This window comes from Heterocephalus glaber, unplaced genomic scaffold, assembly GCF_053883595.1.
Source record: "Heterocephalus glaber isolate CG9 unplaced genomic scaffold, H.glaber_assembly_v1.0 deba00001547, whole genome shotgun sequence".
In the NCBI taxonomy this organism is placed as follows: domain Eukaryota; kingdom Metazoa; phylum Chordata; class Mammalia; order Rodentia; family Bathyergidae; genus Heterocephalus; species Heterocephalus glaber.
Genome location: NW_028258340.1, coordinates 8,446,476 through 8,458,029, shown reverse-complemented (window position 1 = coordinate 8,458,029; position 11,554 = coordinate 8,446,476). Strand labels below are relative to the sequence as shown.

The 11,554-nt window shown below is 52.6% G+C and overlaps 1 pseudogene; it reads left to right on the top strand.

Annotated features, from left to right (window-relative positions):
* The first annotated feature begins 1,464 nt into the window (after positions 1-1,464).
* Positions 1,465-2,421, top strand: LOC101708773 (zinc finger MYND domain-containing protein 19-like; annotated as a pseudogene).
* Positions 2,422-11,554: the final 9,133 nt, after the last annotated feature.

Here is an 11,554-nt window from a genome sequence, read left to right as displayed (position 1 = left end):
TGCCCGGCAGCTCCCAAAGGCCTGGGTGTTCCAGCGTCCACTCACCAGTGTTGTCAGTGTCCAGATACAACTGCTGCAGCTGCAGACCTGCCTCCTCCTTCGCGGCACACAGCTCCAGCAGTGGGTTTTAAAACACAGCTGCTCCCAGGATGGCTTCCTGGGTCTTGGCCTTTCTATGTGTGGCAGAGATGGCAACGCCCCTTCTGGGTCAGTTCTGCAGGGTTTGGGGGATTGTTCCTGGGATCCAGTCTAGAGTTTCCACAACAGCCCAAACCCTTTGTCCGTGTCCTCATCCTCAGAGCCTGTGCATGTGACCCTATTTGGCGAAAGTCTTAGCAATGTAATTAAGTTAAAGATGTTAAGATGAGAACTTCTTGGGTGGGCCAGGTGGGTCTCAAATCCACATAACAGAGAGAAGAGGAGAAAATATAGAGGGAAGAAGAGAAAGCCCATGAAGTCAGAGGCAGAGGTTGGAATGATGTAGCCACAAGGAAGGGCGACAGCCACCAGAAACTGGGAGAGGCCAGGAAGGATTTCCCCCTAGAGTAGTGATGGCAAAATTCTAAGAGACTGAGTGCCCAAACTCAACCCCAAACCCACTTATTTATCTCAAAGTGCATACCCTGCAATTAAATCTGAATACTGAGGTTTTAGTTTAGAGAAAACAACTGTTATCCAATGCTCACTTGCTGGGGCAACTTGGCTCGCGTGCATCAGAGAGGGCTCCGCATGTCCACTGTGGCACTCGTGCCATAGGTTCGCCACCACAACCCTAGAGCCTCCAGAGTGAGTGTATCCTGCCAACACCTTGAGTTTGGACTTCTGGACTCCAGGACAGTGACAGAATCATTTTCTGTTGTTTATGTCACCCAGTTCATAGTCATTTGCAGCCTCAAGAGACCACAATTCCAATGACTCTGTAAGCACCAACTTCCCCTTATTCAATTCCTTTCTTCGTGAAATATCTGGAGCAATTTCTGTTTCTGACCCTGAATCCTGAGTGGCACAACTCCCTTTCTGGAAACAGAGGACTAGGCCAGTGGAACACATGTTGTGAGCAGGATCCAGGGCCGAGGCTGCAAGCTGGAATTTGAAACATAAAATGGTAGTGTTTCTGGGCCTGCTTTCAGCCCCACAGGCAGATGCATTTCTCCCACCTTGGAAGCAGTGGTCCTGATGATCTCATTGCTGGTGTGACACCAAGAGTTTTATTTTTACTTTAAATTACTCTGCAGCCAGCACCCCAGCTCATTTGTACCAAGAGTCTCAAGAGCCAGAATATAGGCGCATGCGGCGGTGGCTGGGCATGGCAGGTCCAATGGGCACGAGCTGGCGGGGGCGGCCTGAGCCCAGCCCAGCCTCATCTACCTGGGGCCCGCCTGGCCAGACCCAGAACCCAGCCCAGCCCTTTGCCCCTGAGAGCACAGGCCTGGCCATGGCGACTTCAAATTGGGCACGGCCGGGAAGACCAAGTACACCCTGATAGACGAACAGGACATCCCGCTGGTGGAGAGCTACCCCTTCAAGGCTCAAGGCTTGAATGGAAGTAGATGCAGATGGAAATGGTGCTAAGGGATTTGCATATGCCTTCCACAAAAACCGGGGCAGGGGATGGAGAAGGCTCCTCCATGAGCTGTTGTGGGAGTGTCAGGGGGCGGCGTGGCTCCCTGCTGGGACTGTGGACAATCACCTGGACAACCCGCAGCTGGTGCCATGGGGCTGGTGACCCAAAGCTGAGGAGACTTCCAACAAACAGAGGGAGCAGAGCTTATACTGGCTTGTGATCCAGCAGCTCCCCACAGACCCCATAGGAAGAGCAGTTCCTGGTCCTGAATATGACCCGGTACTACAACGCCAATGAAGACATGGTGGAAGAGGAGGAGAATTCCTGCACTTACTATGAATGCCACTACCCGCCCTGCACAGCCAGAGAGAAGCAGCACCCCAGCTGCCTGTCACATCCACCTTGTCACTTGCCTGTGGTCTGGGGTCCACCCCAGTAGACCCTGGGTGCCTCTGTGGTTCTTCCACCAGGGTAGCTGTCCCTTTGGTGTTGTGCCCACCAGGTGGGTATTCCTGTCCCCAAGCATGGACCTTTTTGTGTTTGCTTGTGGTGCTGGGGATTGAATCCAGGCCTCCCATGCTGGGAAAGCACTCTGCCACTGAGCTGCACCCCAGCCAGGGCATGGGATTCTGCCAGACCCTTCCAGGTTCCCAGATGTAGCTCCCCACCACCACCACCACATGACAATGAAGCCACGATGGTCTATGTTTCAGCTCTGGGAGTTCAACATCTGTAAGTGCGCCCAGGTGGCTCAGTACTGCAGCTCCCAGTGCCAGCAGAAGGACTGGCCTGCCCACAAGAAGCACTATCAAGAGAGGAAGTGTCCGTTCTAGCACAAGCTAGAGCCAGAACGATGATGGGCAGTAGAGCTGCCATGCTTCAGGCTCGTGGCTTCCAGCTCTTCCATGGACACAGCTGAGACTGGTAGTTGAATCTGGAGGTGCTGAGGAAGCCAGTGTGTTGGCCCAGAACAGCCACTGTGAAACTCCCTATGGCACACACAGTCTGTGGGGACAGCGCCCCTCCAGTGTTAATCTCCAGCAGAGACAAGGGGGAGGCTCCCCAGGACATTTCTCATTATTTATGTTAATATGTTTATAAACTTATGCACATTTTTTTTGGAGGGGGGCAAGGGGACGGTTAGAAACTACAAAGAGAATCACTTGCTGTAATCCTCCAATGGCAAACAGTCGGCCAAGTGTCTAGAAACTGTCATGTAACCAAACTTCTGTCCTGGGCAGTAGGGTCCCACAGCGTGGCCTGCACAGGTCGTGTCTGAAAGGGCAGAGTAAAGGGGTGGAACCATAAAAAAGAAACAGAGTGGGAACACAGAGCCAGGCGAGGCCTCTGGGAAGCTCTCTCTCCTTTATCCCATGGAGTCCGATGAAGAGCTGGAAAGCACCAGAACATGATTGAGAGTCTTCATTCCAATACCAGTGAGATCGCTTCCTAGAGGGCAGCTCGTCTTGGTCTGCATCCTTTTCCTAAACCAGGGCTCTGTGTGATTGTGGAAATGTAGGGGGGTGTGTGTGTGTGTGTGTGTATGTGCACGGGTGTGCACATGCGCACACGCAAGTGTCCATGAACTTGTATGCACACAGGTATCTCTGAGCCCATGTGTCTATTGGATATGTGTGCATTTCAGAGTTTGTGTCTGGTATTTGTGTGTGTGAAGATGGGTGGCTGGAGGGGAATGAAGTGGCTGTGCTTACTGTTCATACCATAAACTTGAGCTATTGTTTTCATAAATAGGAGACTGGAGATCGCCTCTCTCGCTGCTCTTACCACTGTGCTGTTGAAATTATATTACCATGGGAGGCTTCTTTCATTCTGCAGGCATGACCACGTAAACCAGGGCAGCAGAATTCTGCTCCACGGACACTCTGGGGACATCTGCTTTGTGTGTGGAGTTCCTAAGGCAGGGCACCATACATCTGATGCCCTTCGTGTTGAGGGATCAAAATGAAAAACACAGAATTCTCTGGGAGCAAAGTTGAGGTCACCTCAGTGCTTCCTGATAAATTCCTGGCAGTGCCTGTGTTGATGGTGGCTTATTAAGTGCCCACTGGGCATCTGGAGCTGATCCAGGCTCTGGCTTTCCGGGTTAGATCTTGGGGGGCTCTTAATGATCTCACACAATGCCATCGGGACAATGAATGATATGACCCAGCAGAGACAGAGCGGGACCACTTTGGGCACAATGACAAGACCATTTACCCCAGCCTTGGGGGAGGGAGTAACCAGCGAAGCTTTCCAGAGGAAGTGTGTGCATGTGTGTGTGAAGAGATAAGAAGGAATTATCTAGAATCATGAGAACTCAGCATGATCCAAAGAGAAACCAAGGCCCAGCCCTGGCTCAGGCAACTGCACCCTTATATGACAGGAGATGACAACTCAGCCTACTTGAGGGCAGAATCCTCCCACTGTGGTCACATGGTGCCACTTGCAGGTGACAGAAGGCTCCTTTCTTAGCAGTAGAATGGCCCCAGAGCAGTTGGAGTGAGTGCCAACAAGAGGCCATCGCCAACCTCTCTAGCCATTGCTCCCTGCCCAGCCAATCTGCAAATCAGAAGCCTCTGCCCTCCCATCTCCTCCATGCCCAGCCTGGGGCCACTCCCCATGTCAGGCTCCTCTTGGTCCTTCCAGACCCTCACTCTGCTGCCTGTGCCCTTTCTGATCCCAGGAGACTGGCCTGTGTGGATCACCTGGATGGGCCTCTCACTTCAGGAGAGCCAGCAGGAGATCAGGGCTGGAGAATTTATTCCTCCAATTCCCTGCACACCAGGCCACCTTCCATTGTCTGCGTCCTGCTGCTGAAGGCCACCACTCTTGTTGGGTGGCCCCTCCCTTCCCCTGTATTTACTCTTAGGGTTCTAGAAGTGCTCCCCATCCCCTCTGGCCCAGGGGTGGTGGCTGCTTCCTGCCATGACTGACCCCTGCGTGCTTCACTGCCTCCAGCTGGGTTTGCCCTCTTTCCGTAGCCCCTTCATTAAATTTGTCTCATGACACCTAGCTGGAAAGTGTCACCCCTTGCTGCCCAGGCCTCATCTCTCACCAGAGGGCTCTGCACATTCTGTGGCCTTTGGGCCCAATCCATTCCCTAGAGAGGGCAGAGTGGTAGCTACAGAGCCCTACAGCTGCGGGTGACACAGGCCAGCTCTGGCCCTTCCTGCCTTGAACTCAGGTCACAAGAAACAGGCTATTACATGTTTGTGAGCAACCTCACCACCATCTTGGATATGGGCTTCTGCTTTTGTCTTGGCTCCTTCAATCCCCAGCCATTTCCGAAGGGACAGGAAGGAGGGCCACCCCACTTCCTGCATCCCTTCAAGTGTCCGGTCTCCGAACCCCCCAGCCCACCCCATCAGGCCTTGGGCCCTGCTCCCACTGCAGTGCCCTCCTCCAGCCCCAGAGGCCCATTTTGTCCACAGCCAGGCAGCTCTACGCCCCTGACACCTGTCCCCATGGTCGCCTCTGCTGGAAGCAGTCTGGGTCCCGGGGCTCACTAGACTCACCTGCCCATCTGGATCCCCCCAGCCTGGCTCAGGCCGCTGCATTGGCAGAAGGCTCAGGTCCAACTTCAGCCTCAGATCCAGCAACCAGAGTGCTCCCGAAAGGGCTGCGTTGCCTGGAAACCAGCCTCGGCCACCCTGGCCTGGGTGAGTACTATGACCCTGGGCTCAGCCAGAGACTGCAGAGCCAGGGTTTCCAAGTGGATTCAGAGGAGCAGGAGGAAGCGGATAGAAGTCTAGACGAAGGCTGGGGCTGGGGCAGGGGTGAGGACAGCTGGAGCACCCAGGGCACCAGGTCCCATCCTCAGCGACCTCACTGCAGGAGAGAACCACTCACGGCGTGCTAAGCACTGTAGGGACATCTTGCTGTCAGGTCTCACCGCAGCAGGAACGATTCTTGCCTTTTTCATAAGGACACTGAGAAAGGGCAGCTGCATGGCTGGCCTGGGTTGGGAAATGCAGTCTGATGCCCTGGTGCTCTGTCCCCGGTCTCCACACACCAACCGGACACAGCTACAGATTTCCCTGCCCATCCCCGGCTGTGTCTTGCCCTCTGAGCTGGTGAGGCAGTCACCCACCTCTAGACTAAGAGCAAGTACAAGCAGTTCCACCCCTCCTCCACACTCACTTTATCCCCCCTCTGTGGTGCCTTGGTGGCATCAGGGCCAGGATCCCCAGCACCTCTGTCCCGATGTCTCTTCCATCCATCACTGGGTGACTCTCTTGCGGCGACTGCATTGAGAAACAAATGGCCTCCTCCTTTAGTAAATCATATGAAACGTCACGGCCAGGGACAGCTGGTTAGAACACAAACTACTACTTTCCTACAAGGTGAGGACACTGAAGGTACAAAATGTCTGCAGAGCTGCGCACGGGCAGTGCCCAGCCAGCTCAGCACATCCTGGCTTCCCTCCATGGGCCCCTCTGCCTTGGGCTCCAGGCCAGCCAGGCACATGGCTTCCTCCCCAGCCCTTGAAAAAATAAGGTCATCTTTCTGGCTGGTCACCTGGGCATAGGTAGGCTTGGGAGATCCAGCTCCTGTAGTCCTTCCCCATCACCTTGGCTGGCTTAGCCTCTCTCCTCTCTGGTTCTCAAAACCAGAAATCTCACCTATATGGCTCCTTGAAGTATAGACTGATTGTGTTATTGGAGTCTTTCATAGCCCTTTAGAGAACTTTGGGGGTCCTTTTTCTTTTCTCTGTCTCGAGGTTCCTTGTCCAGGACCGCATCTTTCAAAGCCTACTCTTTGGAATAAATCTTGTGTCCATCATTTACATGTTAGTATGAATTTAAGTCCATGAACTAATTATCCTATTTCCATTTAAGTCTTTCCTGCTGGAAATTAGTCTGCAACAAGAGACTTTTCCCCATTAAGGGGATTTCAGTTCATAACCCCACAAGGCGGAGAGGCATTCTGGGAAATCACAGTGCTTCTGCAGACTGAAAATCCCACAACTCCCTCTACCTGTCCTGTTTTTAGTTTGATGTCTGTTGACTTCTTCCCTCCACTCTCATTCTCTCTCCTGCTTTTGTTCTTGGGGTTTAGAAATCTTTGTTGACTTACTTTTCTGATTCATCAAAGAATCACTACAATTTCAGGCCTCTCAGGAACTTGGAGATCAAATAATCCAACTTCTTAGTTTCTGGATGAAGAGACAGAAACTCAGAGAGAGCAATGACATCCCCAGGATCCCATAGCATGATCCGGCAGGGCCGAGAACTGGCCCCAGGTTTCCTGGCTCCTTACAATGTGCTTTGCACTTGACCATGGCAAGATCCATAAATAAGTCTCAACCAAACAGCAGACTGTTTGCAGAGCGAAGCCTAGTGCAGTGACGCTGGCAGCTTTTGTGTGCTTGAGAAACATATTCCTAGAAGCATTTGGTCTAGGAAAAGAGGCCCCTGGTGCCCCCCTGGTGGCCACAGGGTCCGAAAGGTACAGGAGTAAGACAGAGCTCACTGTTGTTATTCTCTAGGCAAATTTTGCAACAAGGAGTTCAGTTTTGTCTCCCAAGCAGCTCAGACTCCCCATCCTTCAAAAGCAGAGCCCCTCTCGGAAGCACTTGCCCAGCAAGCTTTCCTAGCTAATTCTTACTCACCTGTGAGCATAAAGCCCCTCACTGTTTGAGCTCAGACTTAGCCTGAATTTGACATGAATTTGTCCCAGAACTCTAGGCTGAAGGCAGAGAAATAGAATCGATAGGTGCCCTGGTGGACTAACAAGCACTGGAATCAGACTGCCAGGGCTCAAGTCCCAGCTCTGCCCCTAAGACAGGACAGAAGGACCCAATGATCCCCAAGGGGTACTTGGGTTTTTTTTACCCGTGGCTGCCCCAAACACCTTGCAGGTGGCCATGGCGACATCAAATACCCCTGCCACTCCAGGAGATAATTTGCTTTGGCTGTGACAGGCTCCCGTCACAGGTTCACCCCAGCAGATTCTGCCTTGCAGCCTCTGTGGTTGATCCCGCCCTTCCTCAGCCCTCCTCAGTCAGATCAGTGTGCAACCCCTCCATTCCCTATGACTGAACCGGAAGTCTAACAATGCACAGGCACAGGCCTGCTTCTTTCGTCCTGTAAGTGGCTGCCTTACAGCCTTAGGGGGTCAATCCCTGCCGTGTTCCTGCTATGCTGCAGCATAAGTCCTAATAAAAGCCTTTTTGGATGGTACATTTTACCTACTCTTGATTTCTACCTCAAGCAGAGCAGGCTGAGCTGGTATGCTAAGAGGCCACCAACAGCCAGGGCTGGTAACACTGAGGGTGGCTGGCAGCCTACACAGCAAGGGACAGTTGTGAGGAGCCACCATCTCTGGTGGCCAGAAGAGAAGAGTTCTTGAGACCTGCAGTTGCTGTTGGCTCTGCAGCCAGGAAAGTGTGGGAGGTCTGCTAACACCAAGAGCTGATAGCTGCTCGGGTGCAAAGCTCAGGGCTGTTAATAAGAGCTACACTCTGCCTTTTCGTGATTTCCATCCAAATGAGGAGAAAGAGCCCTCAGCAGTTGGTGACACTATTTCCCAGCTCTGCAGCTTTGGGCTATTTATTTAACCTTGCTGTGTCTCAGAGTCCCCATTTGTTAGGGAGGGACAACTTTGGCACCTGCCTCCCAGGTTGTGGTAACAGCTAAATAGCTTTGACACACAGCAAACACTTAGAACAGGGCCTGCACAAGGTAAGTGCTCACTTAAAATCACCCCTCTTCAGACCCTCCCACAAGTCTCTCCACCCCTCCCCACGGAACTAAGTACTACAAGCTTTGGTTAAAAAGGTTGGAGTCAGGGTGGGAGGCATAGTAAAAGGAATGTGCATAGAAATGGCTGACATTGTTTTAAAAACTGAGATATAGTGGCCACACCCATTTCACACGTCATCCTGTCATCAGGCTGAACCAAACCAAGAAAACCGTAGGATAAGCAAAGTCCTGGTGGTGTGTGTGTGTAATGGATTTGTGGAGTTTTTTTCCTTTTGTTTGAAATTAGCATTATCTAGATCAGGGTGTTATCCTATAATCTTTTTTTTAACGCGCGCGTTCCTTGTTTCTAACAGACAAATTTGCAAGTGCTGAGAAATATAATAGCGAGGAAAAGAAAGTAGAATGCTCTGAGGGAGCCGATGCTACATAAATATTTTAAATTTCAAACAAACTTGGGTTCTGTGCACAGCACTCTCTTTAATCTCTCCCTTTACACTGTGAAGCAGTAAATCTGCGCAGCTGTGAGCCAACAACCAGCAGGACCCAGAAACATCAGCCCCTCCCCTTGTGTGTTGCCTGAGTACTGAATCTCAGTGAGGCACAGGAGCCCCATGCAGTGCAGAAGCTGCTGTCCCGGCTGCTTTTAGAGCCCCAGTGGCCGCAGTTTAGTGTCCATGGGCTCAGGTTGGACCGAACTGCCAGCTGTGGCCAGCAGGAAAGTCCCTTGGCCGGAAAAATATATCCCCGACTGGTCTGTGGTAAATGCCTGAAATTCCACCATTAGCGATGCATTCCTTTAGTTGTGCCACAACATTCTGGGGCCACCATCTTAAAGTGAAAATGTCCCTCCTGGGAGTAACCCTGACACTTTCGATGAATGAATGTTTCAGACTGCTGCTAAAAGGGAAGGTAAGAGCTGACTGCCTGGATGGTGGGCTTGTGGCTGTCTGCAGAGGAGGAAGCAAGGAAGCGGTGGGACTTGGAGGGCTGTGGGCATTCTGATGGCCCAGTATGATGCTGATGCTTTCATTGTATTTATGTATTTGTTTGTTCAGTGCTTAGGATGGAACCCAGGGCCTTGTGCGTGTTAACTAAGCATGAGCTCTACCACTGAGCTATATCCCCACCCCAATTAGGACGCTTTTAAAACATAGCCCCAATTTTTGACACTCCTTCCAACGAGAGGCCAGGTCAATGTCCTTTTCCCTTGAATCTGGGTGATCTTGTGACTGCATCAGCCAACATGGGTTGACCAAAGTGCCTCGATGGTGACTCCAAGGCTGGCTCATGAGAGCCCTGTAGCTTTCTCTTCTTTGCTGGAGCTTACTGTTGGAGCACTGGGTCACGGTGGGAGGTGCCCGCTCCTCTGAGCGGGATGTTGGGAAGACACTCCTGATAGATAGTAGCAGGCAAGCTTAGCATGCCAGCCATCCCTGCCTGGGTTCCAGCTATGAAAGCAAAGCCCCCAGAGCCATCCGTCCACCAGCTGAACACCACTGAGACGTGTCCTGCAGAGAAGAATCATAGTTAAACCCTGCCCAAGTTCCCGACCTAAGAAACTGCAGAGTGATGAAACAGTGGTTGTTTGGGGGCCACCCAGCTTTGAGGTTGATTATTACCTAGGAATCTATTAGTGGGACGAAGCTGGCACCCGGACCTGGCCTCATATGACCAGCTTCACAGATAGCTGATACATACATGTCTGGGAATTGCGGTGGGAGACAGAGGGCCTGGACAGCCGGATCCAAAGCAAAGCAGCTACTCAAGTCCTTGGGAGTCACACCACAGCCACATTTGCTGCTTGCACCTTCAGCCCCTACAGGCCGGCTGTCTGCTAGGCTGCCCAACCCGATGCACATCCAGGGTGGAGAGTGGAAGACTTAGAGGAGTCCTGCTCATTTCCCTTTCCAGAAGAGGAAGCCGAGTTTCTGCTACACCAAGCAACTTGCAGCCTACAAGAACAGGACCTGGCAACTGGCCCTCCAGATCTCTAAAGGGACACAGTGAGGATTTGTACCAAAAGCTGGGTGTGGGCTCGGAAACCAGCAGGACCCGAGGTCAAGACGTGGCGGCTTTACTGGTTCCGCTCAAATGCCTCAGTTTCTTTGTCTGTGAAACGGGCCCCAACGCCCACATGCAGGGTAAATGTGAGTTACATAAGGAGGGCTTGTGGGGCAGCTCTGGTACACACACACCTCCTTCACTTCCATGCCCCGTCTCAGGCCGTGGGCCTGTCCCCCTGGCCTCCCCCTCAGGACCGCCTTGGCCACGGTGATTCCTCTCCCCCTTCCTCACGTCCTGTGCTTCAGTCCAGAGGCAGAATGAGGTTGACTCTCTGAACATGCTCCCGTGGGCTTCATGGAGTTCTCCTTGCTCACCCAGACTGGCTCCCTCAAAGCCCCCTGGAATTGAGAGCGCTGCCAGAGGCAGGCCCCTCCTTGACACAGTGAGCAGCTTATGTTTGGGGTGCAGTGTTTTCCATTTCTTCCCGGGGCAACCAGAGATCAGAGATGTCACACAGGACAGGAAATAAAATAAGGCAAACACAAGTCCCCTGGCCAACCACGGCCAACCCTGTCCTCCAGGTGGCCAAGGGCCACACATCTAGGACAGACTGCTCTTGCCTTAGGAATCCAAGGATTCCGGAACCCTGGGCTTGCCTGTGAGAGAGTGAGGGGGCAGAGGGAGCAAGGAAGGGCCTGAGCCCTGGGGAAAGCTCCGAGTCCCCAGGCCAGGCCCAACCCAGGTGTTAGCAGCCAGAGGCACTCCTGGCTGGGCCCCACCCAGAGGCCCATCTTCCGGAAATCCTTTCCCTCACTGACCAGCAAGTTCTCTTAGCACTTTGTGACTGTTCTGGAAAAAACGGAGAGGGCTCATTAGGAAGAGGGGGTGGAGTTGGGAGTTTAAAATAGGACTTTGATGGGCAAGAAGGGAACACCTTTCTTCTCTGAGGAGGGGAGAAGTAGCCTAGGGCTGGGTTCCACGCCCCGGGGCGTTTTCAGTCCTCTCCCTCACCTTCCCCACAGCCCACCTTCTGTTGTTCCTGACCTAGTTTGGACTCCCTCTGAAGCACCCCCTGAGACCCAAATTTGAATATAACTAGTTTATTTGGGAGAAACACAGTGTAGTAGTGGGGAAGAGAAGAATGTGAAACAAGGGCTGTTTTCAAGAAGGTTACCCCACTGAGGGCCACTAGGGCTCGCTCCTGCCAGGCACCTTGGCACCTCTGGGAGACAGTGTGGAGAACGCATCGGAGCCTCCTACCTCAGGATGGGGGCTGTAGGAG